Here is a 24,531-nt window from a genome sequence, read left to right as displayed (position 1 = left end):
TACTCTCTGACACTCTCTGAATCTCTCTGAAACTCTCTTACACTCTGTGAAACTCTCTGAAACTTTCTGGCACTCTCTCACACTCTCTGAAGATCTGTGAAACTCTCTGAAAATCTCTGACACTCTCTGAAACTCTGTGACACTCTCTGAAACAATCTGACACTCTCTGACAGTCTCAGACACTCTCTGACACTCTCTGACTCTTTCTGAAACTCTCTGACACTATCTGACACTTTATGAAACTCTCGGACACTCTCTGACAACCTCTGACTCTCGCTGACACTCTCTGATACTCTCTGACACTCACTGACACTCTGTGACACTCTCTGAAACTCTCTGACACTCTCTGACACTCTCTGACACTCTCTGAAACTCTGTGACACTCTCTGAAACACTCTGACACTCTCTGACACTCTCTGACTCTTTCTGAAACTCTCTGACACTATCTGACACTTTATGAAACTCTCGGAAAATCTCTGACAATTTCTGAAACTCTCTGACACTCTCTGACAACCTCTGACTCTCGCTGACACTCTCTGATACTCTCTGACACTCACTAACACTCTGTGACACTCTCTGAAACTCTCTGACACTCTCTGACACTCTCTGACTCTCTCTGAAATTCTGTGACACTCTCTGAAACACTCTGACACTCTCTGACACTCTCCGACAAACTCAGAAACTGTCAGAAACTCTCAGGCTCTCTCTGACACTCTCAGAAAGTCTCTGAAACTCTCTGACACTCTCTGAAACTCTCTGACACTCTCTGACACTCTCTGAAACACTTTGACACTCTCTGACACTCTCCGACACACTCAGAAACTGTCAGAAACTCTCAGGCACTCTCTGACACTCTCAGAAAGTCTCTGAAACTCTCGGACACTCTCTGAAACTCTTTGACACTCTTTGACACTCTCAGACACTTTCTGACTCTCTCTGACAGTCTCTGACACTCTCTGAAACTCTCTGAAACTGTCTGACACTCTCTGACAGTCTCTGACACTCTCTGAAGCTCTCTGAAACTATCTGAAACTCTCTGAAACTTTCTGACACTCTCTGAAGCTCTCTGAAACTTTCTGAAACTCTCTGACACTCTCAGAAACACTCTCTAAAACTCTCTGAAACTCTCTGACACTCTCTGACACTCTCTGAAACTCTCTGACTCTCACTGACACTCTGTGACACTCTCTGAAACTCCCTGACACTCTCTGACTGTCTCTGAAACTTTCTGACAACCCCTGACACTCTCTGAACATCTCTGAAACTCTATGAAAATCTCTGAAACTCTCTGACACTCTCTGACACGCTCTGAAACTCTCTGAACATCTCTGACACACTGTGAAACTCTCTGAAACTCTCTGACAGTCTCTGACTCTCTCTGAAACTCTCTGACAATCTCTGACACTCTCAGACACTCTCTGACACTCTGTGACACTTTCTGAAACTCTCTGACAATATCTGATACTTTCTGAATCTCTCGGAAACTCTCTGACACACTCTTACTCTCTCTGACACTCTCTGATACTCTCTGACACTCTCTGAAGATCTCTGAAACTCTCTGAAAATCTCTGACACTCTCTGAAACTCTGTGACACTCTCTGAAACACTCTGACACTCTCTGACAGTCTCTGACACTTTCGGAAACTCTCTGACACTATCTGACACTTTCTGAAACTCTCGGACACTCTCTGACACTCTCTGAAACTCTCTGACTCTCTCTGACACTCTCTGACTCTCTCTGAAACTCTCTGACAATCTCTGACACTCTCAGACACTCTCTGACACTCTGTGACACTTTCTGAAACTCTCTGAAACTCCCTGACACTCTCTGACCCTCTCTGACACTCTCTGAATCTCTCTGAAACTCCCTGACACTCTCTGACACTCTCTGACACTTTCTGACTCTCTCTGACACTCTCTGAACATCTCTGAAACTCTCTGAAAATCTCTGAAACTCTCTGACACTCTCTGACTCTCTCTGAAAATCTCTGACACTCTCTGACACTGTCTGAAACTCTCAGACATTCTCTGACACTCTCTGACTCTCTCTGACACTCTCTGATACTCATTGACACTCTCTGAATCTCTCTGAAACTCTCTGACACTCTGTGACACTCTCTGAAATTTTCTGGCACTCTCTGACACTCTCTGAAGATCTCTGAAACTCTCTGAAAGTCTCTGACACTCTCTGAAAATCTGTGACACTCTCTGAAACACTCTGACACTCTCTGACAGTCTCAGACACTCTCTGACACTCTCTGACACTCTCCGAAACTCTCTGACACGCTCTGACACTCTGTGACACACTGTGAAACTTTCTGACACTCTCTGACACTCTCTGAAGCTCTCTGGAACTCTCTGAAAATCTCTGACACTCGCTGACACTCTCAGACACTCTCTGACACTCTCTGAAACTCTCTGACACTCTCTGACACGTTCTGACTCTCTCTGAAACTCTCTGACACTCTCTGACACTCTGTGACACACTGTGAAACTCTCTGACACTCTCTGACACTCGGTGACACTCTCTGACACACTCAGAAACTCTCTGAACCCTCTGACAGTCTGTGAAAGTCTCTGAAACTCTCTGACACTCACAGATACTCTCAGAAACTCTCTGACATTCTCTGAAACTCTCTGACACTCTATGACACTCTCCAACACTCTCTGAATCTCTCTGACACTCTCTGACACTCTGTAACACACTGTGAAACTCTCTGATACTCTCTGACACTCACAGAGACTCTCAGAAACTCTCCGACATTCTCTGAAAGTCTCTGACACTCTCTGACACTCTCTGGCACTCTCTGACACTCTCTGACACTCTGTGACACTCTCTGAAAAGCTCTGACACTCTGTGACGCACTGTGAATCTCTCTGACACGTTCTGACACTCTCTGACACTCTCTGACACTCTGTGAAACTCTGTGAAACTCTCTGACACTCTCTGACAGTCTCTGACACTCTGTGACACTCCCTGACAAACTCAGAAAATCTCAGAACCCTCTGACACTCTCTTACACTCACAGATACTCTCAGAAACTCTCCGACATTCTCTGACACTCTCTGACACTCTCTGACACTCTCAGACACTCTCTGACACTCTCTGATTTTCTCTGAAACTCTTTGACACTCTCTGACACTCTCAGACAATCTCTGACACTCTCTGAAATTCTCTGAAACTCTCTGACACTCTCTGACACACTCAGAAACTGTCAGAAATTCTCAGGCACTCTCTGACACTCTCAGAAAGTCTCTGAAACTCTCTGAAACTCTCTGGCACTCTCTGACACTCTGTGACACTCACTGAAACTCTCTGAAAGTCTCTGACCCTCTCTGGCACTCTCTGAAACTTTCTGACACTCTCTGAAACAGACTGATTCTCTCTGAAGCTCTCTGAAAATCTCTGACACTCTGTGACATTCTCTGACATTCTCCGACAAACTCAGAAACTCTCAGAAACTCTCTGACACTCTTTGACACTCGCTGACACTCTCTGAAACTCTCAGGCACTCTCTGACACTCTCAGAAAGTCTCTGAAACTCTCTGACACTATCTGACACTTTCTGAATCTCTCAGACACTCTCTGACACTCTCTGACACTTTCTGAAACTCTCTGACACTTTCTGAAACTCTCGGACACTCTCTGACACACTCTGCAACTCTGTGACACTCTGTGACACTCTCTGACTCTCTCTGAAACTCTGTGACACTCCGTGACACTCTGTGACACTCTCTGACACTCTCTGACAGTCTCCGAAACTCTCTGAAACTCCCTGACACTCTCTGACACTCTCTGACATTCTCCGACACACTCAGAAACTCTCAGAAACTCTCTGACACTCTCTGATACTCGCTGACACTCTCTGAAACTTTCTGACACTCTCTAAAACTCTCAGAAGCTCTCTGAAACTCTCTGAAACTCTCTGACACTCTCTGACAATCTCTGACAAACTCAAATACTCTCAGAAACTCTCTGACACTCTCAGACACTCTCTGAAACTCTCTGACACTCTCTGAAACTCTCTGACACTCTTTGGCACTCTCTGAAACTCTCTGACACTCTCTGACACTCTCTGAAACTCTCTGACACTCTCTGACACTCTCTGACACTTTCTGAAACTCTGACACTATCTGACACTTTCTGAATCTCTCAGACACTCTCTGACACTCTCTGACACTTTCTGAAACTCTCTGACACTTTCTGAAACTCTCGGACACTCTCTGACACACTCTGCGACTCTGTGACACTCTGTGACACTCTCTGAAACTCTCTGAAACTCCCTGACAGAGAGATTCAGAGAGTGTCAGAGAGTGTCAGAGAGTGTCAGAGAGTTTCACAGAGTTGCAGAGTGTGTCAGACAGTGTCCGAGAGTTTCAGAAAGTGTCAGATAGTGTCAGAGAGTTTCGGAAAGTGTCAGAGAGTGTCAGAGAGTGTCTGAGAGTTTCAGAGATTATCAGAGTGTTTCAGAGAGTGTCACAGAGTTTCAGTGAGTGTCAGAGAGTATCAGAGAGTGCCACAGAGTTTCAGAGAGAGTCAGAGAGTGTCAGAGAGTTTCAGAGAGTGTCAGAGAGTTCAGAGAGTGTCTGAGAGTGTCTGAGAGTGTCAGAGAGTTTCAGAGAGTGTCAGAGAGTCTCAGAGAGTGTCAGAGAGTTTTAGAGATTGTCAGAGAGTTTCAGAAAGTGTCTGAGAGCATGAGAGAGTGTCAGAGAGTGTCAGTGAGTTTCAGAGAGCTTCTGAAAGTTTCTGAGAGTGTCAGAGAGTTTCAGAGAGTTTCAGAGAGTTTCAGAGAGTGTCAGAAAGTTTCAGAGAGTGTCAGAGAGTGTCAGAGAGTTTCAGAGAGTTTCAGAGAATGTCAGATAGTGTCAGAGAGTTTCAGAGAGATTCAGAAAGTGTCAGGGAGTGTCAGAGAGTGTCAGAGAGTTTCGGAGATTTTCAGAGAGAGTCAGACAGTGTCCGAGAGTGTCAGAGAGTGTCAAAGAGTTTCAGAGAGTGTGAGAGTGTGTCAGAGAGTGTCAGAGAGGTTCAGATAGTGTCAGAGAGTTTCAGAGACTTTCTGAGAGTGTGATAGAGTGCCTGAGATTTTCTGACAGTTTCTGAGTGTGTCGGAAAGTGTCAGAGAGTGTCAGAGTGTTTCAGAGAGTGTCACAGAGTTTCAGAGAGTGTCAGAGATTTTCAGAGAGTTTCAGAGATCTTCGGAGAGTGTCAGAGAGTGCCAGAAAGTTTCAGAGAGTGTCACAGAGTGTCAGAGAGCTTCAGAGAGATTCAGAGAGTGTCAGGGAGTGTCAGAGAGTGTCAGAGAATTTCAGAGAGTGTCAGAGAGTTTCAGAGAGTGTCAGACAGTATCTGAGAATGTCAGAGAGTGCCGAAGAGTTTCAGAGAGTGTCAGAGAGTGTCAGAGAGTTTCAGAGAGTGTCACAGAGCGTCAGTGAGAGTCAGAGAGTTTCAGAGAGTTTCAGAGAGTGTCAGAGAGTGTTAGAGAGTTTCAAAGAGTGTCACAGAGTGTCAGTGAGTGTCAGGGAGTATCACAGAGTGTCAGCGAGAATCAGAGAGTGTCAGCGAGTGTCAGATAGTGTCAGAGAGTTTCAGAGACTTTCTGAGAGTGTCAGAGAGTGCCTGAGAGTTTCTGACAGTTTCTGAGTGTGTCGGAGAGTGTCAGAGAGTGTCAGAGTGTTTCAGAGAGCGTCACAGAGTTTCAGAGAGTGTCAGAGATTTTCAGAGAGTTTCAGAGATCTTCTGAGAATGTCAGAGAGTGCCGAAGAGTTTCAGAGAGTGTCAGAGAGTGTCAGAGAGTGTCAGAGAGTTTCAGAGAGTGTCACAGAGCGTCAGTGAGAGTCAGAGAGTTTCAGGGAGTGTCAGAGAGTGTCAGAGAGTTTCAGAGAGAGTCACAGAGTGTCAGCGAGTGTCAGAGAGTGTCAGAGAGTTTCAGAGAGTGTCAGAGAGTGCCAGAGAGTTTCAGAGAGCTTCACAGTGTGTCAGTGAGTGTCAGAGAGTATCAGAGACTTTCAGTGAGAGTCAGAGAGTGTCAGCGAGTGTCAGAGAGTGTCAGAGAGTTTCAGAGAGTGTCAGAGAGTGTCAGAGAGTTTCAGAGAGTTTCAGAGAGTGTCAGAGAGTTTCAGAGAGTTTCACAGACTTTCTGAGAGTGTCAGAGAGTGCCTCAGAGTTTCTGAATGTTTCTGAGTATTTCGGAGAGTGTCAGAGAGTGTCAGACAGTTTCAGAGAATGTCACAGAGTGTCACAGAGTTTCAGAGAGATTCAGAGAGTGTCAGAGAGTGTCAGAGAGTGTCACAGAGTGTCACAGAGCTGCAGAGTGTGTCAGAGAGTGTCTGAGAGTTTCAGAAAGTGTCAGATAGTATCAGCGAGTGTCAGAGAGTGTCAGAGAGTGGCACAGAGTGTCAGAGATTGTCAGAGAGTGTCAGAGAGTTTCAGAGAGTTTCTGATAGTTTCTGAGAGTGTCAGAGAGTTTCAGAGAGTTTCAGAGAGCTTCAGTGTGTATCAGAGAGTGTCAGAGAGTATCAGAGACTTTCAGTGAGTGTCAGAGAGTGTCAGAGAGTGTCAGAGAGTTTCAGAGAGAGTCAGAGAGTGTCAGAGAGTTTCAGAGAGTGTCAGAGAGTTCAGAGAGTGTCAGAGTGTTTCAGAGAGTGTCAGAGAGTTTCAGAGAGTGTCTGAGAGTGTCTGAGAGTGTCAGCGAGTTTCAGAGAGTGTCAGAGAGTGTCAGAGAGTGTCAGAGAGTTTTAGAGAGTGTCAGAGAGTTTCAGAAAGTGTCTGAGAGCATGAGAGAGTGTCAGAGAGTGTCAGTGAGTTTCAGAGAGCTTCTGAAAGTTTCTGAGAGTGTCAGAGAGTTTCAGAGTTTCAGAGAGTTTCAGAGAGTGTCAGAAAGTTTCAGAGAGTGTCAGAGAGTGTCGGAGAGTTTCAGAGAGTTTCAGAGAATGTCAGATAGTGTCAGAGAGTTTCAGAGAGATTCAGAGAGTGTCAGGGAGTGTCAGAGAGTGTCAGAGAGTGCCAGAGATTTTCAGAGAGAGTCAGTCAGTGTCCGAGAGTATCAGAGAGTATCAAAGAGTTTCAGAGAGTGTCACAGAGTGTCACAGATTGTGTCAGAGAGGTTCAGATAGTGTCAGAGAGTTTCAGAGACTTTCTGAGAGTGTCATAGAGTGCCTGAGATTTTCTGACAGCTTCTGAGTGTGTCGGAGAGTGTCAGAGAGTGTCAGAGTGTTTCAGAGAGTGTCACAGAGTTTCAGAGAGTGTCAGAGATTTTCAGAGAGTTTCAGAGATCTACGGAGAGTGTCAGAGAGTGCCAGAGAGTTTCAGAGAGTGTCACAGAGTGTCAGAGAGCTTCAGAGAGATTCAGAGAGTGTCAGGGAGTGTCAGAGAGTTTCAGAGAATTTCAGAGAGTGTCAGAGAGTTTCAGAGAGTGTCAGACAGTATCTGAGAATGTCAGAGAGTGCCGAAGAGTTTCAGAGAGTGTCAGAGAGTGTCAGAGAGATTCAGAGAGTGTCACAGAGCGTCAGTGAGAGTCAGAGAGTTTCAGAGAGTTTCAGAGAGAGTCAGAGAGTGTTAGAGAGTTTCAGAGAGTGTCACAGAGTGTCAGTGAGTGTCAGGGAGTATCACAGAGTGTCAGCGAGAATCAGAGAGTGTCAGCGAGTGTCAGATAGTGTCAGAGAGTTTCAGAGACTTTCTGAGAGTTTCTGACAGTTTCTGAGTGTGTCGGAGAGTGTCAGAGAGTGTCAGAGTGTTACAGAGATTATCAGAGTGTTTCAGAGAGTGTCACAGAGTTTCAGTGAGTGTCAGAGAGTGTCAGAGAGTGTCAGAGAGTTTCAGAGAGAGTCAGAGAGTGTCAGAGAGTGTCAGAGAGTGTCAGAGTGTTTCTAAGAGTGTCAGAGAGTTTCAGAGAGTGTCTGAGAGTGTCTGAGAGTGTCAGAGAGTTTCAGAGAGTGTCAGAGAGTGTCAGAGAGTGTCACAGAGTGTCACAGAGTTTCAGAGAGATTCAGAGAGTGTCAGAGAGTGTCACAGAGTGTCACAGAGTGTCACAGAGCTGCAGAGTGTGTCAGAGAGTGTCTGAGAGTTTCAGAAAGTGTCAGATAGTATCAGCGAGTGTCAGAGAGTGTCAGAGAGTGGCACAGAGTGTCAGAGAGTGTCAGAGAGTGTCAGAGAGTTTCAGAGAGTTTCTGATAGTTTCTGAGAGTGTCAGAGAGTTTCAGAGAGTTTCAGAGAGCTTCAGTGTGTTTCAGAGAGTGTCAGAGAGTATCAGAGACTTTCAGTGAGTGTCAGAGAGTGTCAGAGAGTGTCAGAGAGTTTCAGAGAGAGTCAGAGAGTGTCAGAGAGTTGCAGAGAGTGTCAGAGAGTTCAGAGAGTGTCAGAGTGTTTCAGAGAGTGTCAGAGAGTTTCAGAGAGTGTCTGAGAGTGTCTGAGAGTGTCAGCGAGTTTCAGAGAGTGTCAGAGAGTGTCAGAGAGTGTCAGAGAGTTTTAGAGAGTGTCAGAGAGTTTCAGAAAGTGTCTGAGAGCATGAGAGAGTGTCAGAGAGTGTCAGTGAGTTTCAGAGAGCTTCTGAAAGTTTCTGAGAGTGTCAGAGAGTTTCAGAGAGTTTCAGAGAGTTTCAGAGAGTGTCAGAAAGTTTCAGAGAGTGTCAGAGAGTGACGGAGAGTTTCAGAGAGTTTCAGAGAATGTCAGATAGTGTCAGAGAGTTTCAGAGAGATTCAGAGAGTGTCAGGGAGTGTCAGAGAGTGTCAGAGAGTGCCAGAGATTTTCAGAGAGAGTCAGTCAGTGTCCGAGAGTATCAGAGAGTGTCAAAGAGTTTCAGAGAGTGTCACAGAGTGTCACAGAGTGTGTCAGAGAGGTTCAGATAGTGTCAGAGAGTTTCAGAGACTTTCTGAGAGTGTCATAGAGTGCCTGAGATTTTCTGACAGTTTCTGAGTGTGTCGGAGAGTGTCAGAGAGTGTCAGAGTGTTTCAGAGAGTGTCACAGAGTTTCAGAGAGTGTCAGAGATTTTCAGAGAGTTTCAGAGATCTTCGGAGAGTGTCAGAGAGTGCCAGAGAGTTTCAGAGAGTGTCACAGAGTGTCAGAGAGCTTCAGAGAGATTCAGAGAGTGTCAGGGAGTGTCAGAGAGTGTCAGAGAATTTCAGAGAGTGTCAGAGAGTTTCAGAGAGTGTCAGACAGTATCTGAGAATGTCAGAGAGTGCCGAAGAGTTTCAGAGAGTGTCAGAGAGTGTCAGAGAGATTCAGAGAGTGTCACAGAGCGTCAGTGAGAGTCAGAGAGTTTCAGAGAGTTTCAGAGAGTGTCAGAGAGTGTTAGAGAGTTTCAGAGAGTGTCACAGAGTGTCAGTGAGTGTCAGGGAGTATCACAGAGTGTCAGCGAGAATCAGAGAGTGTCAGCGAGTGTCAGATAGTGTCAGAGAGTTTCAGAGACTTTCTGAGAGTTTCTGACAGTTTCTGAGTGTGTCGGAGAGTGTCAGAGAGTGTCAGAGTGTTACAGAGATTATCAGAGTGTTTCAGAGAGTGTCACAGAGTTTCAGTGAGTGTCAGAGAGTGTCAGAGAGTGTCAGAGAGTTTCAGAGAGAGTCAGAGAGTGTCAGAGAGTGTCAGAGAGTGTCAGAGTGTTTCAGAGAGTGTCAGAGAGTTTCAGAGAGTGTCTGAGAGTGTCTGAGAGTGTCAGAGAGTTTCAGAGAGTGTCAGAGAGTGTCAGAGAGTGTCAGAGAGTTTTAGAGAGTGTCAGAGTGTTTCAGAAAGTGTCTGAGAGCATGAGAGAGTGTCAGAGAGTGTCAGTGAGTTTCAGAGAGCTTCTGAAAGTTTCTGAGAGTGTCAGAGAGTTTCAGAGAGTTTCAGAGAGTTTCAGAGAGTGTCAGAAAGTTTCAGAGAGTGTCAGAGAGTGTCAGAGAGTTTCAGAGAGTTTCAGAGAATGTCAGATAGTGTCAGAGAGTTTCAGAGAGATTCAGAGAGTGTCAGGGAGTGTCAGAGAGTGTCAGAGAGTTTCGGAGATTTTCAGAGAGAGTCAGACAGTGTCCGAGAGTATCAGAGAGTGTCAAAGAGTTTCAGAGAGTGTCAGAGAGTGTCAGAGAGGTTCAGATAGTGTCAGAGAGTTTCAGAGACTTTCTGAGAGTGTGATAGAGTGCCTGAGATTTTCTGACAGTTTCTGAGTGTGTCGGAGAGTGTCAGAGAGTGTCAGAGTGTTTCAGAGAGTGTCACAGAGTTTCAGAGAGTGTCAGAGATTTTCAGAGAGTTTCAGAGATCTTCGGAGAGTGTCAGAGAGTGCCAGAAAGTTTCAGAGAGTGTCACAGAGTGTCAGAGAGCTTCAGAGAGATTCAGAGAGTGTCAGGGAGTGTCAGAGAGTGTCAGAGAATTTCAGAGAGTGTCAGAGAGTTTCAGAGAGTGTCAGACAGTATCTGAGAATGTCAGAGAGTGCCGAAGAGTTTCAGAGAGTGTCAGAGAGTGTCAGAGAGTTTCAGAGAGTGTCACAGAGCGCCAGTGAGAGTCAGAGAGTTTCAGAGAGTTTCAGAGAGTGTCAGAGAGTGTTAGAGAGTTTCAGAGAGTGTCACAGAGTGTCAGTGAGTGTCAGGGAGTATCACAGAGTGTCAGCGAGAATCAGAGAGTGTCAGCGAGTGTCAGATAGTGTCAGAGAGTTTCAGAGACTTTCTGAGAGTGTCAGAGAGTGCCTGAGAGTTTCTGACAGTTTCTGAGTGTGTCGGAGAGTGTCAGAGAGTGTCAGAGTGTTTCAGAGAGCGTCACAGAGTTTCAGAGAGTGTCAGAGATTTTCAGAGAGTTTCAGAGATCTTCTGAGAATGTCAGAGAGTGCCGAAGAGTTTCAGAGCGTGTCAGAGAGTGTCAGAGAGTGTCAGAGAGTTTCAGAGAGTGTCACAGAGCGTCAGTGAGAGTCAGAGAGTTTCAGGGAGTGTCAGAGAGTGTCAGAGAGTTTCAGAGAGAGTCACAGAGTGTCAGTGAGTGTCAGGGAGTATCAGAGAGTGTCAGCGAGAATCAGAGAGTGTCAGCGAGTGTCAGAGAGTATCAGAGAGTTTCAGAGAGTGTCAGAGAGTGTCAGAGAGTGCCAGAGAGTTTCAGAGAGCTTCACAGTGTGTCAGTGAGTGTCAGAGAGTATCAGAGACTTTCAGTGAGAGTCAGAGAGTGTCAGCGAGTGTCAGATCGTGTCAGAGAGTTTCAGAGAGTGTCAGAGAGTGTCAGAGAGTTTCAGAGAGTTTCAGAGAGTGTCAGAGAGTTTCAGAGAGTTTCACAGACTTTCTGAGAGTGTCAGAGAGTGCCTCAGAGTTTCTGAATGTTTCTGAGTATGTTGGAGAGTGTCAGAGAGTGTCAGACAGATTCAGAGAATGTCACAGAGTGTCACAGAGTGTCACAGAGTTTCAGAGAGATTCAGAGAGTGTCAGAGAGTGTCAGAGAGTGTCACAGAGTGTCACAGAGCTGCAGAGTGTGTCAGAGAGTGTCTGAGAGTTTCAGAAAGTGTCAGATAGTATCAGCGAGTGTCAGAGAGTGTCAGAGAGTGGCACAGAGTGTCAGAGAGTGTCAGAGAGTGTCAGAGAGTTTCAGAGAGTTTCTGATAGTTTCTGAGAGTGTCAGAGAGTTTCAGAGAGTTTCAGAGAGCTTCAGTGTGTTTCAGAGAGTGTCAGAAAGTTTCAGAGAGTTTCAGAGAGCTTCACAGAGTGTCAGTGAGTGTCAGAGAGTATCAGAGACTTTCAGTGAGAGTCAGAGAGTGTCAGCGAGTGTCAGAGAGTGTCAGAGAGTTTCAGAGAGTGTCAGAGAGTGTCAGAGAGTTTCAGAGAGTTTCAGAGAGTGTCAGAGAGTTTCAGAGAGTTTCACAGACTTTCTGAGAGTCCAGAGAGTGCCTCAGAGTTTCTGAAAGTTTCTGAGTATGTCGGAGAGTGTCAGAGAGTGTCAGACAGTTTCAGAGAATGTCACAGAGTGTCACAGAGTGTCACAGAGTTTCAGAGAGATTCAGAGAGTGTCAGAGAGCGTCAGAGAGTGTCAGAGAGTTTCACAGAGTTGCAGAGAGTGTCAGACAGTGTCCAAGAGTTTCAGAAAGTGTCAGATAGTGTCAGAGAGTTTCGGAAAGTGTCAGAGAGTGTCAGAGAGTGTCTGAGAGTTTCAGAGATTATCAGAGTGTTTCAGAGAGTGTCACAGAGTTTCAGTGAGTGTCAGAGAGTGTCAGAGAGTGTCAGAGAGTTTCAGAGAGAGTCAGAGAGTGTCAGAGAGTTTCAGAGAGTGTCAGAGAGTTCAGAGAGTGTCAGAGAGTGTCAGAGTGTTTCAGAGAGTGTCAGAGAGTTTCAGAGAGTGTCTGAGAGTGTCTGAGAGTGTCAGAGAGTTTCAGAGAGTGTCAGAGAGTGTCAGAGAGTTTTAGAGAGTGTCAGAGAGTTTCAGAAAGTGTCTGAGAGCATGAGAGAGTGTCAGAGAGTGTCAGTGAGTTTCAGAGAGCTTCTGAAAGTTTCTGAGAGTGTCAGAGAGTTTCAGAGAGTTTCAGAGAGTTTCAGAGAGTGTCAGAAAGTTTCAGAGAGTGTCAGAGAGTGTCAGAGAGTTTCAGAGAGTTTCAGAGAATGTCAGATAGTGTCAGAGAGTTTCAGAGAGATTCAGAGAGTGTCAGGGAGTGTCAGAGAGTGTCAGAGAGTTTCGGAGATTTTCAGAGAGAGTCAGACAGTGTCCGAGAGTATCAGAGAGTGTCAAAGAGTTTCAGAGAGTGTCAGAGAGTGTCACAGAGTGTGTCAGAGAGGTTCAGATAGTGTCAGAGAGTTTCAGAGACTTTCTGAGAGTGTCATAGAGTGCCTGAGATTTTCTGACAGTTTCTGAGTGTGTCAGAGAGTGTCAGAGAGTGTCAGAGTGTTTCAGAGAGTGTGACAGAGTTTCAGAGAGTGTCAGAGATTTTCAGAGAGTTTCAGAGATCTTCGGAGAGTGTCAGAGAGTGCCAGAAAGTTTCAGAGAGTGTCACAGAGTGTCAGAGAGCTTCAGAGAGATTCAGAGAGTGTCAGGGAGTGTCAGAGAGTGTCAGAGAATTTCAGAGAGTGTCAGAGAGTTTCAGAGAGTGTCAGACAGTATCTGAGAATGTCAGAGAGTGCCGAAGAGTTTCAGAGAGTGTCAGAGAGTGTCAGAGAGTTTCAGAGAGTGTCACAGAGCGTCAGTGAGAGTCAGAGAGTTTCAGAGAGTGTCAGAGAGTGTTAGAGAGTTTCAGAGAGTGTCACAGAGTGTCAGTGAGTGTCAGGGAGTATCACAGAGTGTCAGCGAGAATCAGAGAGTGTCAGCGAGTGTCAGATAGTGTCAGAGAGTTTCAGAGACTTTCTGAGAGTGTCAGAGAGTGCCTGAGAGTTTCTGACAGTTTCTGAGTGTGTCGGAGAGTGTCAGAGAGTGTCAGAGATTTTCAGAGAGTTTCAGAGATCTTCGGAGAGTGTCAGAGAGTGCCAGAAAGTTTCAGAGAGTTTCAGAGAGTGTCAGACAGTATCTGAGAATGTCAGAGAGTGCCGAAGAGTTTCAGAGAGTGTCAGAGAGTGTCAGAGAGTTTCAGAGAGTGTCACAGAGCGTCAGTGAGAGTCAGAGAGTTTCAGAGAGTTTCAGAGAGTGTCAGAGAGTGTTAGAGAGTTTCAGAGAGTGTCACAGAGTGTCAGTGAGTGTCAGGGAGTATCACAGAGTGTCAGCGAGAATCAGAGAGTGTCAGCGAGTGTCAGATAGTGTCAGAGAGTTTCAGAGACTTTCTGAGATTTTCTGACAGTTTCTGAGTGTGTCGGAGAGTGTCAGAGAGTGTCAGAGTGTTTCAGAGAGTGTCACAGAGTTTCAGAGAGTGTCAGAGATTTTCAGAGAGTTTCAGAGATCTTCGGAGAGTGTCAGAGAGTGCCAGAAAGTTTCAGAGAGTGTCACAGATTGTCAGAGAGCTTCAGAGAGATTCAGAGAGTGTCAGGGAGTGTCAGAGAGTGTCAGAGAATTTCAGAGAGTGTCAGAGAGTTTCAGAGAGTGTCAGACAGTATCTGAGAATGTCAGAGAGTGCCGATGAGTTTCAGAGAGTGTCAGAGAGTGTCAGAGAGTTTCAGAGAGTGTCACAGTGCGTCAGTGAGAGTCAGAGAGTTTCAGAGAGTTTCAGAGAGTGTCAGAGAGTGTTAGAGAGTTTCAGAGAGTGTCACAGAGTGTCAGTGAGTGTCAGGGAGTATCACAGAGTGTCAGCGAGAATCAGAGAGTGTCAGCGAGTGTCAGATAGTGTCAGAGAGTTTCAGAGACTTTCTGAGAGTGTCAGAGAGTGCCTGAGAGTTTCTGACAGTTTCTGAGTGTGTCGGAGAGTGTCAGAGAGTGTCAGAGTGTTTCAGAGAGCGTCACAGAGTTTCAGAGAGTGTCAGAGATTTTCAGAGAGTTTCAGAGATCTTCTGAGAATGTCAGAGAGTGCCGAAGAGTTTCAGAGAGTGTCAGAGAGTGTCAGAGAGTTTCAGAGAGTGTCACAGAGCGTCAGTGAGAGTCAGAGAGTTTCAGGGAGTGTCAGAGAGTGTCAGAGAGTTTCAGAGTGTGTCACAGAGTGTCAGTGAGTGTCAGTGAGTGTCAGAGAGTATCAGAGACTTTCAGTGAGAGTCAGAGAGTGTCAGCGAGTGTCAGAGAGTGTCAGAGAGTTTCAGAGAGTGTCAGAGAGTGTCAGAGAGTTTCAGAGAGTTTCAAAGAGTGTCAGATAGTTTCAGAGAGTTTCACAGACTTTCTGAGAGTGTCAGAGAGTGCCTCAGAGTTTCTGAATGTTTCTGAGTATGTCGGAGAGTGTCAGAGAGTGTCAGACAGTTTCAGAGAATGTCACAGAGTGTCACAGAGTGTCACAGAGTTTCAGAGAGACTCAGAGAGTGTCAGAGAGTGTCACAGAGTGTCACAGAGTGTCACAGAGCTGCAGAGTGTGTCAGAGAGTGTCTGAGAGTTTCAGAAAGTGTCAGATAGTATCAGCGAGTGTCAGAGAGTGTCAGAGAGTGGCACAGAGTGTCAGAGAGTGTCAGAGAGTGTCAGAGAGTTTCAGAGAGTTTCTGATAGTTTCTGAGAGTGTCAGAGAGTTTCAGAGAGTTTCAGAGAGCTTCAGTGTGTTTCGGAGAGTGTCAGAAAGTTTCAGAGAGTTTCAGTGAGCTGCACAGAGTGTCAGTGAGTGTCAGAGAGTATCAGAGACTTTCAGTGAGAGTCAGAGAGTGTCAGCGAGTGTCATAGAGTGTCAGAGAGTTTCAGAGAGTGTCAGAGAGTGTCAGAGAGTTTCAGAGAGTTTCAGAGAGTGTCAGAGAGTTTCAGAGAGTTTCACAGACTTTCTGAGAGTGTCAGAGAGTGCCTCAGAGTTTCTGAAAGTTTCTGAGTATGTCGGAGAGTGTCAGAGAGTGTCAGACAGTTTCAGAGAATGTCACAGAGTGTCACAGAGTGTCACAGAGTTTCAGAGAGATTCAGAGAGTGTCAGAGAGTGTCAGAGAGTGGCAGAGAGTGTCAGAGAGTGTCACAGAGATGCAGAGTGTGTCAGAGAGTGTCTGAGAGTTTCAGAGAGTTTCTGATAGTTTCTGAGAGTGTCAGAGAGTTTCAGAGAGTGTCAGAGAGTGTCAGAGTGTTTCAGAGAGTGTCACAGAGTGTCAGAGAGCTTCAGAGAGATTCAGAGAGTGTCAGGGAGTGTCAGAGAGTGTCAGAGAATTTCAGAGAGTGTCAGAGAGTTTCAGAGAGCTTCAGAGAGATTCAGAGAGTGTCAGGGAGTGTCAGAGAGTGTCAGAGAATTTCAGAGAGTGTCAGAGAGTTTCAGAGAGTGTCAGACAGTATCTGAGAATGTCAGAGAGTGCCGATGAGTTTCAGAGAGTGTCAGAGAGTGTCAGAGAGTTTCAGAGAGTGTCACAGTGCGTCAGTGAGAGTCAGAGAGTTTCAGAGAGTTTCAGAGAGTGTCAGAGAGTGTTAGAGAGTTTCAGAGAGTGTCACAGAGTGTCAGTGAGTGTCAGGGAGTATCACAGAGTGTCAGCGAGAATCAGAGAGTGTCAGCGAGTGTCAGATAGTGTCAGAGAGTTTCAGAGACTTTCTGAGAGTGTCAGAGAGTGCCTGAGAGTTTCTGACAGTTTCTGAGTGTGTCGGAGAGTGTCAGAGAGTGTCAGAGTGTTTCAGAGAGCGTCACAGAGTTTCAGAGAGTGTCAGAGATTTTCAGAGAGTTTCAGAGATCTTCTGAGAATGTCAGAGAGTGCCGAAGAGTTTCAGAGAGTGTCAGAGAGTGTCAGAGAGTGTCAGAGAGTTTCAGAGAGTGTCACAGAGCGTCAGTGAGAGTCAGAGAGTTTCAGGGAGTGTCAGAGAGTGTCAGAGAGTTTCAGTGTGTGTCACAGAGTGTCAGTGAGTGTCAGTGAGTGTCAGAGAGTATCAGAGACTTTCAGTGAGAGTCAGAGAGTGTCAGCGAGTGTCAGAGAGTGTCAGAGAGTTTCAGAGAGTGTCAGAGAGTGTCAGAGAGTTTCAGAGAGTTTCAAAGAGTGTCAGAGAGTTTCAGAGAGTTTCACAGACTTTCTGAGAGTGTCAGAGAGTGCCTCAGAGTTTCTGAATGTTTCTGAGTATGTCAGAGAGTTTCAGAGAGTGTCAGAGAGTGTCACAGAGTGTCACAGAGCTGCAGAGTTTGTCAGAGAGTGTCTGAGAGTTTCAGAAAGTGTCAGATAGTATCAGCGAGTGTCAGAGAGTGTCAGAGAGTGGCACAGAGTGTCAGAGAGTGTCAGAGAGTTTCAGAGAGTTTCTGATAGTTTCTGAGAGTGTCAGAGAGTTTCAGAGAGTTTCAGAGAGCTTCAGTGTGTTTCGGAGAGTGTCAGAAAGTTTCAGAGAGTTTCAGTGAGCTGCACAGAGTGTCAGTGAATGTCAGAGAGTATCAGAGACTTTCAGTGAGAGTCAGAGAGTGTCAGCGAGTGTCAGAGAGTGTCAGAGAGTTTCAGAGAGTGTCAGAGAGTGTCAGAGAGTTTCAGAGAGTTTCAGAGAGTGTCAGAGAGTTTCAGAGAGTTTCACAGACTTTCTGAGAGTGTCAGAGAGTGCCTCAGAGTTTCTGAAAGTTTCTGAGTATGTCGGAGAGTGTCAGAGAGTGTCAGACAGTTTCAGAGAATGTCACAGAGTGTCACAGAGTGTCACAGAGTTTCAGAGAGATTCAGAGAGTGTCAGAGAGTGTCAGAGAGTGTCAGAGAGTGTCAGAGAGTGTCACAGAGCTGCAGAGTGTGTCAGAGAGTGTCTGAGAGTTTCAGAGAGTTTCTGATAGTTTCTGAGAGTGTCAGAGAGTTTCAGAGAGTTTCAGAGAGCATCAGTGTGTTTCAGAGAGTGTCAGAGAGTGTCAGAGTGTTTCAGAGAGTGTCACAGAGTTTCAGAGTGTCAGAGATTTTCAGAGAGTTTCAGAGATCTTCAGAGACAGCAAGAACATTTCAGAGAGTGTCACAGAGTGTCAGAGAGCTTCAGAGACATTCAGAGAGTGTCAGACAGTATCAGAGAATGTCAGAGAGAGTCGAAGATTTTCAGAGAGTGTCAGAGAGTGTCAGAGAGTTTCCGAGAGTGTCACAGAGTGTCAGTGAGAGTCAGAGAGTTTCAGAGAGTGTCAGAGAGTGTCAGAGAGTTTCAGAGAGTGTCACAGAGTGTCAGTGAGTGTCAGAGAGTATCAGAGAGTGTCAGCGAGAGTCAGAGAGTGTCAGAGAGTTTCAGAGAGTGTCAGAGAGTGTCCGAGAGTTTCAGAAAGTGTCAAATAGTGTCAGAGAGTTTCAGAACGTGTCAGAGAGTGTCAGAGATTGTCTGAGACTCTCAGAGAGTGTCAGAATGTTTCAGAGAGTGTCACAGAATTTCAGAGAGTGTCAAAGAGCTTCAGAGAGTTTCAGAGAGTGTCAGAGAGTGTCAGAGAGTGTCTGAGAATGTCAGAGATTGTCAGAGAGTTTCAGAGAGTGTCAGAGAGTGTCAGAGAGTTTCAGAGAGTGTCAGAGAGTTTCAGAGACATTCTGAGAGTGTCAGAGAGTGCCAGATAGTTTCTGAGAGTTTCTGAGTGTGTCGGAGAGTGTCAGAGAGCGTCAGAGAGTTTCGAGATTTTCAGAGAGTTTCAGAGATGTTCAGAGAGTGTCAGAGAGTGACAAAAGTTTCAGAGAGTGTCAGAGAGTGTCAGGGAGTTTCAGAGAGATTCAGAGACTGTCAGAGAGTGTCAGAGAGTGCCAGAGAGTGTCAGAGAGTTTCACAGAGTTGCAGAGTTTGTCAGACAGTGTCCGAGAGTTTCAGAAAGTGTCAGATAGTGTCAGAGAGTTTCGGAAAGTGTCAGAGAGTGTCAGAGAGTGTCTGAGAGAATCAGAGAGCTTCAGAGAGTGTCAGGGAGTGTCAGAGAGTGTCAGAGAGTTTCGGAGATTTTCAGAGAGAGTCACACAGTGTCCGAGAGTGTCAGAGAGTGTCAAAGAGTTTCAGAGAGTGTCAGAGAGTGTCAGAGATGTTCAGATATTGTCAGAGAGTTTCAGAGACTTTCTGAGAGTGTCAGAGAGTGCCTGAGAGTTTCTGACAGTTTCTGAGTGTGTCGGAGAGTGTCCGAGAGTGTCAGAGTGTTTCAGAGAGTGTCACAGAGTTTCAGAGAGTGTCAGAGATTTTCAGAGAGTTTCAGAGATCTTCAGAGACAGCAAGAAAATTTCAGAGAGTGTCACAGAGTGTCAGAGAGCTTCAGAGACATTCAGAGTGTGTCAGAAAGTATCAGAGAATGTCAGAGAGAGCCGAAGAATTTCTGAGAGTGTCAGAGAGTGCCAGAGAGTTTCCAAGAGTGTCACAGAGTGTCAGTGAGAGTCAGAGAGTGTCAGGGAGTGTCAGAGTGTGTCAGAGAGTTTCAGAGGGTGTCACAGAGTGTCAGTGAGCGTCAGAGAGTATCAGAGAGTGTCAGCGAGAGTCAGAGAGTGTCAGAGAGTGTCAGAGAGTTTCACAGAGTGTCAGAGAATGTCCGAGAGTTTCAGAAAGTGTTAAATAGTGTCAGAGAGTTTCAGAACGTGTCAGAGAGTGTCAGAGAGTGTCTGAGACACTCAGAGAGTGTCAGAATGTTTCAGAGAGTGTTTTAGAGTTTCAGAGAGTGTCAGAGATTTTCAGAGAGTTTCAGAGAGTGTCACAGAGTGTCAGAGAGTGTCAGAGAGTTTCAGAGAGTGTCAGAGAGATTCAGAAAGTGTCTGAGAGCATGAGAGAGTGTCAGAGAGTGTCAGTGAGTTTCAGAGAGCTTCTGATAATTTCTGAGAGTGTCAGAGAGTTTCAGAGAGTTTCAGAGAGTTTCAGAGAGTGTCAGAAAGTTTCAGAGAGTGTCAGAGAGTGTCAGAGAGTTTCAGAGAGTTTCAGAGAGTGTCAGATAGTGTCAGAGAGTTTCAGAGAGATTCAGAGAGTGTCAGGGAGTGTCAGAGAGTGTCAGAGAGCTTCGGAGATTTTCAGAGAGAGTCAGACAGTGTCCCAGAGTGTCAGAGAGTGTCAAAGAGTTTCAGAGAGTGTCAGAGAGTGTCAGAGAGTGTCAGAGAGTGTCAGAGAGTGTCAGAGAGGTTCAGATAGTGTCAGAGAGTTTCAGAGACTTTCTGAGAGTGTCATAGAGTGCCTGAGAGTTTCTGACAGTTTCTGAGTGTGTCGGAGAGTGTCAGAGAGTGTCAGAGAGTGTTTCAGAGAGTGTCACAGAGTTTCAGAGAGTGTCAGAGATTTTCAGAGAGTTTCAGAGATCTTCGGAGAGTGTCAGAGAGTGCCAGAAAGTTTCAGAGAGTGTCAGAGAGTGTCAGAGAATTTCAGAGAGTGTCAGAGAGTTTCAGAGAGTGTCAGACAGTATCTGAGAATGTCAGAGAGTGCCGAAGAGTTTCAGAGAGTGTCAGAGAGTGTCAGAGAGTTTCAGAGAGTGTCACAGAGCGTCAGTGAGAGTCAGAGAGTTTCAGAGAGTTTTAGAGAGTGTCAGAGAGTGTTAGAGAGTTTCAGAGAGTGTCACAGAGTGTCAGTGAGTGTCAGGGAGTATCACAGAGTGTCAGCGAGAATCAGAGAGTGTCAGCGAGTGTCAGATAGTGTCAGAGAGTTTCAGAGACTTTCTGAGAGTGTCAGAGAGTGCCTGAGAGTTTCTGACAGTTTCTGAGTGTGTCGGAGAGTGTCAGAGAGTGTCAGAGTGTTTCAGAGAGTGTCACAGAGTTTCAGAGAGTGTCAGAGATTTTCAGAGAGTTTCAGAGATCTTCGGAGAGTGTCAGAGAGTGCCAGAAAGTTTCAGAGAGTGTCACAGAGTGTCAGAGAGCTTCAGAGAGATTCAGAGAGTGTCAGGGAGTGTCAGAGAGTGTCAGAGAATTTCAGAGAGTGTCAGAGAGTTTCAGAGAGTGTCAGACAGTATCTGAGAATGTCAGAGAGTGCCGAAGAGTTTCAGAGAGTGTCAGAGAGTGTCAGAGAGTTTCAGAGAGTGTCACAGAGCGTCAGTGAGAGTCAGAGAGTTTCAGAGAGTTTCAGAGAGTGTCAGAGAGTGTTAGAGAGTTTCAGAGAGTGTCACAGAGTGTCAGTGAGTGTCAGGGAGTATCACAGAGTGTCAGCGAGAATCAGAGAGTGTCAGCGAGTGTCAGATAGTGTCAGAGAGTTTCAGAGACTTTCTGAGAGTGTCAGAGAGTGCCTGAGAGTTTCTGACAGTTTCTGAGTGTGTCGGAGAGTGTCAGAGAGTGTCAGAGTGTTTCAGAGAGCGTCACAGAGTTTCAGAGAGTGTCAGAGATTTTCAGAGAGTTTCAGAGATCTTCGGAGAGTGTCAGAGAGTGCCAGAAAGTTTCAGAGAGTGTCACAGAGTGTCAGAGAGCTTCAGAGAGATTCAGAGAGTGTCAGGGAGTGTCAGAGAGTGTCAGAGAATTTCAGAGATTGTCAGAGAGTTTCAGAGAGCGTCAGACAGTATCTGAGAATGTCAGAGAGTGCCGAAGAGTTTCAGAGAGTGTCAGAGAGTGTCAGAGAGTTTCAGAGAGTGTCACAGAGCGTCAGTGAGAGTCAGAGAGTTTCAGGGAGTGTCAGAGAGTGTCAGAGAGTGTCAGAGATTTTCAGAGAGTGTCACAGAGTGTCAGTGAGTGTCAGGGAGTATCAGAGAGTGTCAGCGAGAATCAGAGAGTGTCAGCGAGTGTCAGAGAGTGTCAGAGAGTTTCAGAGAGTGTCAGAGAGTGTCAGAGAGTGTCAGAGAGTTTCAGAGAGCTTCACAGAGTGTCAGTGAGTGTCAGAGAGTATCAGAGACTTTCAGTGAGAGTCAGAGAGTTTCAGAGAGTGTCAGAGAGTGTCAGAGAGTTTCAGAGAGTTTCAGAGAGTGTCAGAGAGTTTCAGAGAGTTTCACAGACTTTCGGAGATTGTCAGAGAGTGCCTCAGAGATTCTGAATGTTTCTGAGTATGTCGGAGAGTGTCAGAGAGTGTCAGACAGTTTCAGAGAATGTCACAGAGTGTCACAGAGTGTCACAGAGTTTCAGAGAGATTCAGAGAGTGTCAGAGAGTGTCAGAGAGTGTCACAGAGTGTCACAGAGCTGCAGAGTGTGTCAGTGAGTGTCTGAGAGTTTCAGAAAGTGTCAGATAGTGTCTGCGAGTGTCAGAGAGTGTCAGAGAGTGGCACAGAGTGTCAGTGAGTGTCAGAGAGTTTCAGAGAGTTTCTGAGAGCTTCAGTGAGTTTCAGAGAGTGTCAGAAAGTTTCAGAGAGTTTCAGAGAGCTTCACAGAGTGTCAGTGAGTGTCAGAGAGTATCAGAGACTTTCAGTGAGAGTCAGAGAATGTCAGCGAGTGTCAGAGAGTGTCAGAGAGTTTCAGAGAGTGTCAGAGAGTTTCAGAGAGTTTCAGAGAGTGTCAGAGAGTTTCAGAGAGTTTCACAGACTTTCTGAGAGTGTCAGAGAGTTCCTCAGAGTTTCTGAAAGTTTCTGAGTATGTCGGAGAGTGTCAGAGAGTGTCAGACAGTTTCAGAGAATGACACAGAGTGTCACAGAGTGTCACAGAGTTTCAGAGAGATTCAGAGAGTGTCAGAGAGTGTCAGAGAGTGTCAGAGATTGTCAGAGAGTGTCACAGAGCTGCAGAGTGTGTCAGAGAGTGTCAGAGAGTTTCAGAGAGTTTCAGAGAGCTTCAGTGTGTTTCAGAGAGTGTCAGAGAGTGTCAGAGTGTTTCAGAGAGTGTCACAGAGTGTCAGAGAGTGTCAGAGATTTTCAGAGAGTTTCAGAGATCTGCAGAGACAGCAAGAAAATTTCAGAGAGTGTCACAGAGTGTCAGAGAGCTTCAGAGAGATTCAGAGAGTGTCAGACAGTATCAGAGAATGTCAGAGAGAGTCGAAGAGTTTCAGAGTGTGTCAGAGAGTGTCAGAGAGTTTCAGAGAGTGTCACAGAGTGTCAGTGAGTGTCAGAGAGTATCAGAGAGTGTCAGCGAGAGTCAGAGAGTGTCAGAGAGTGTCAGAGAGTTTCAGAGAGTTTCAGAGATCTTCAGAGACAGCAAGAAAATTTCAGAGAGTGTCACAGAGTGTCAGAGAGCTTCAGAGACATTCAGAGAGTGTCAGAAAGTATCTGAGAATGTCAGAGAGTGTCGAAGAGTTTCAGTGAGTGTCAGAGAGTGTCAGAGAGTTTCAGAGAGTGTCACAGAGTGTCAGAGAGTGTCAGAGATTTTCAGAGAGTTTCAGAGATCTGCAGAGACAGCAAGAAAATTTCAGAGAGTGTCACAGAGTGTCAGAGAGCTTCAGAGAGATTCAGAGAGTGTCAGACAGTATCAGAGAATGTCAGAGAGAGTCGAAGAGTTTCAGAGTGTGTCAGAGAGTGTCAGAGAGTTTCAGAGAGTGTCACAGAGTGTCAGTGAGTGTCAGAGAGTATCAGAGAGTGTCAGCGAGAGTCAGAGAGTGTCAGAGAGTGTCAGAGAGTTTCAGAGAGTTTCAGAGATCTTCAGAGACAGCAAGAAAATTTCAGAGAGTGTCACAGAGTGTCAGAGAGCTTCAGAGACATTCAGAGAGTGTCAGACAGTATCTGAGAATGTCAGAGAGTGCCGAAGAGTTTCAGTGAGTGTTAGAGAGTGTCAGAGAGTTTCAGAGAGTGTCACAGAGCGTCAGTGAGTGTCAGGGAGTGTCAGAGAGTATCAGAGAGTGTCAGCGAGAGTCAGAGAGTGTCAGAGAGTTTTAGAGAGTTTCAGAGAGTGTCACAGAGTGTCAGTGAGTGTCAGGGAGTATCACAGAGTGTCAGCGAGAATCAGAGAGTGTCAGCGAGTGTCAGATAGTGTCAGAGAGTTTCAGAGACTTTCTGAGAGTTTCTGACAGTTTCTGAGTGTGTCGGAGAGTGTCGGAGAGTGTCAGAGTGTTTCAGAGATTATCAGAGTGTTTCAGAGAGTGTCACAGAGTTTCAGTGAGTGTCAGAGAGTGTCAGAGAGTGTCAGAGAGTTTCAGAGAGAGTCAGAGAGTGTCAGAGAGTTTCAGAGAGTGTCAGAGAGTTCAGAGAGTGTCAGAGAGTGTCAGAGTGTTTCAGAGAGTGTCAGAGAGTTTCAGAGAGTGTCTGAGAGTGTCTGAGAGTGTCAGAGAGTTTCAGAGAGTGTCAGAGAGAGTCAGAGAGTGTCAGAGAGTTTTAGAGAGTGTCAGAGAGTTTCAGAAAGTGTCTGAGAGCATGGGAGATTGTCAGAGTGTGTCAGAAAGTTTCAGAGAGTGCCAGAGAGTGTCAGAGAGTTTCAGAGAGTTTCAGAGAATGTCAGATAGTGTCAGAGAGTTTCGGAGATTTTCAGAGAGAGTCAGACAGTGTCCGAGAGTATCAGAGAGTGTCAGAGAGGTTCAGATAGTGTCAGAGAGTTTCAGAGAGTTTCTGAGAGTGTGATAGAGCGCCTGAGATTTTCTGACAGTTTCTGAGTGTGTCGGAGAGTGTCAGAGAGTGTCAGAGTGTTTCAGAGAGTGTCACAGAGTTTCAGAGAGTGTCAGAGATTTTCAGAGAGTTTCAGAGATCTTCGGAGAGTGTCAGAGAGTGCCAGAAAGTTTCAGAGAGTGTCACAGAGTGTCAGAGAGCTTCAGAGAGATTCAGAGAGTGTCAGGGAGTGTCCGAGAGTTTCAGAAAGTGTCAAATAGTGTCAGAGAGTTTCAGAACGTGTCAGAGAGTGTCAGAGAGTGTCTGAGACTCTCAGAGAGTGTCAGAATGTTTCAGAGAGTGTCACAGAGTTTCAGAGAGTGTCAAAGAGTTTCAGAGAGTTTCAGAGAGTGTCAGAGAGTCTCAGAGAGTTTCAGAGAGTGTCAGAGAGTTTCAGAGACATTCTGAGAGTGTCAGAGAGTGCCAGAGAGTTTCTGAGAGTTTCTGACTGTGTCGGAGAGTGTCAGAGAGTTTCAGAGATTGTCAGAGATTTTCAGAGAGTGTCAGAGAGTGTCTGAAAGTTTCAGAGAGTGTCAGAGAGTGTCAGGGAGTTTCAGAGAGATTCAGAGACTGTCAGAGAGTGTCAGAGAGTGCAAGAGAGTGTCAGAGAGTTTCACAGAGTTGCAGAGTTTGTCAGACAGTGTCCGAGAGTTTCAGAAAGTGTCAGATAGTGTCAGAGAGTTTCGGAAAGTGTCAGAGAGTGTCAGAGAGTGTCTGAGAGTTTCAGAGAGCTTCAGAGAGTGTCAGGGAGTTTCAGAGAGTGTCAGAGAGTTTCGGAGATTTTCAGAGAGAGTCAGACAGTGTCCGAGAG

This window comes from Heterodontus francisci, chromosome 41 (genome assembly GCF_036365525.1).
Source record: "Heterodontus francisci isolate sHetFra1 chromosome 41, sHetFra1.hap1, whole genome shotgun sequence".
NCBI lineage: Eukaryota > Metazoa > Chordata > Chondrichthyes > Heterodontiformes > Heterodontidae > Heterodontus > Heterodontus francisci.
The sequence above is the reverse complement of the archived record's forward strand: the minus strand, read 5'-3'. Positions refer to the sequence as shown.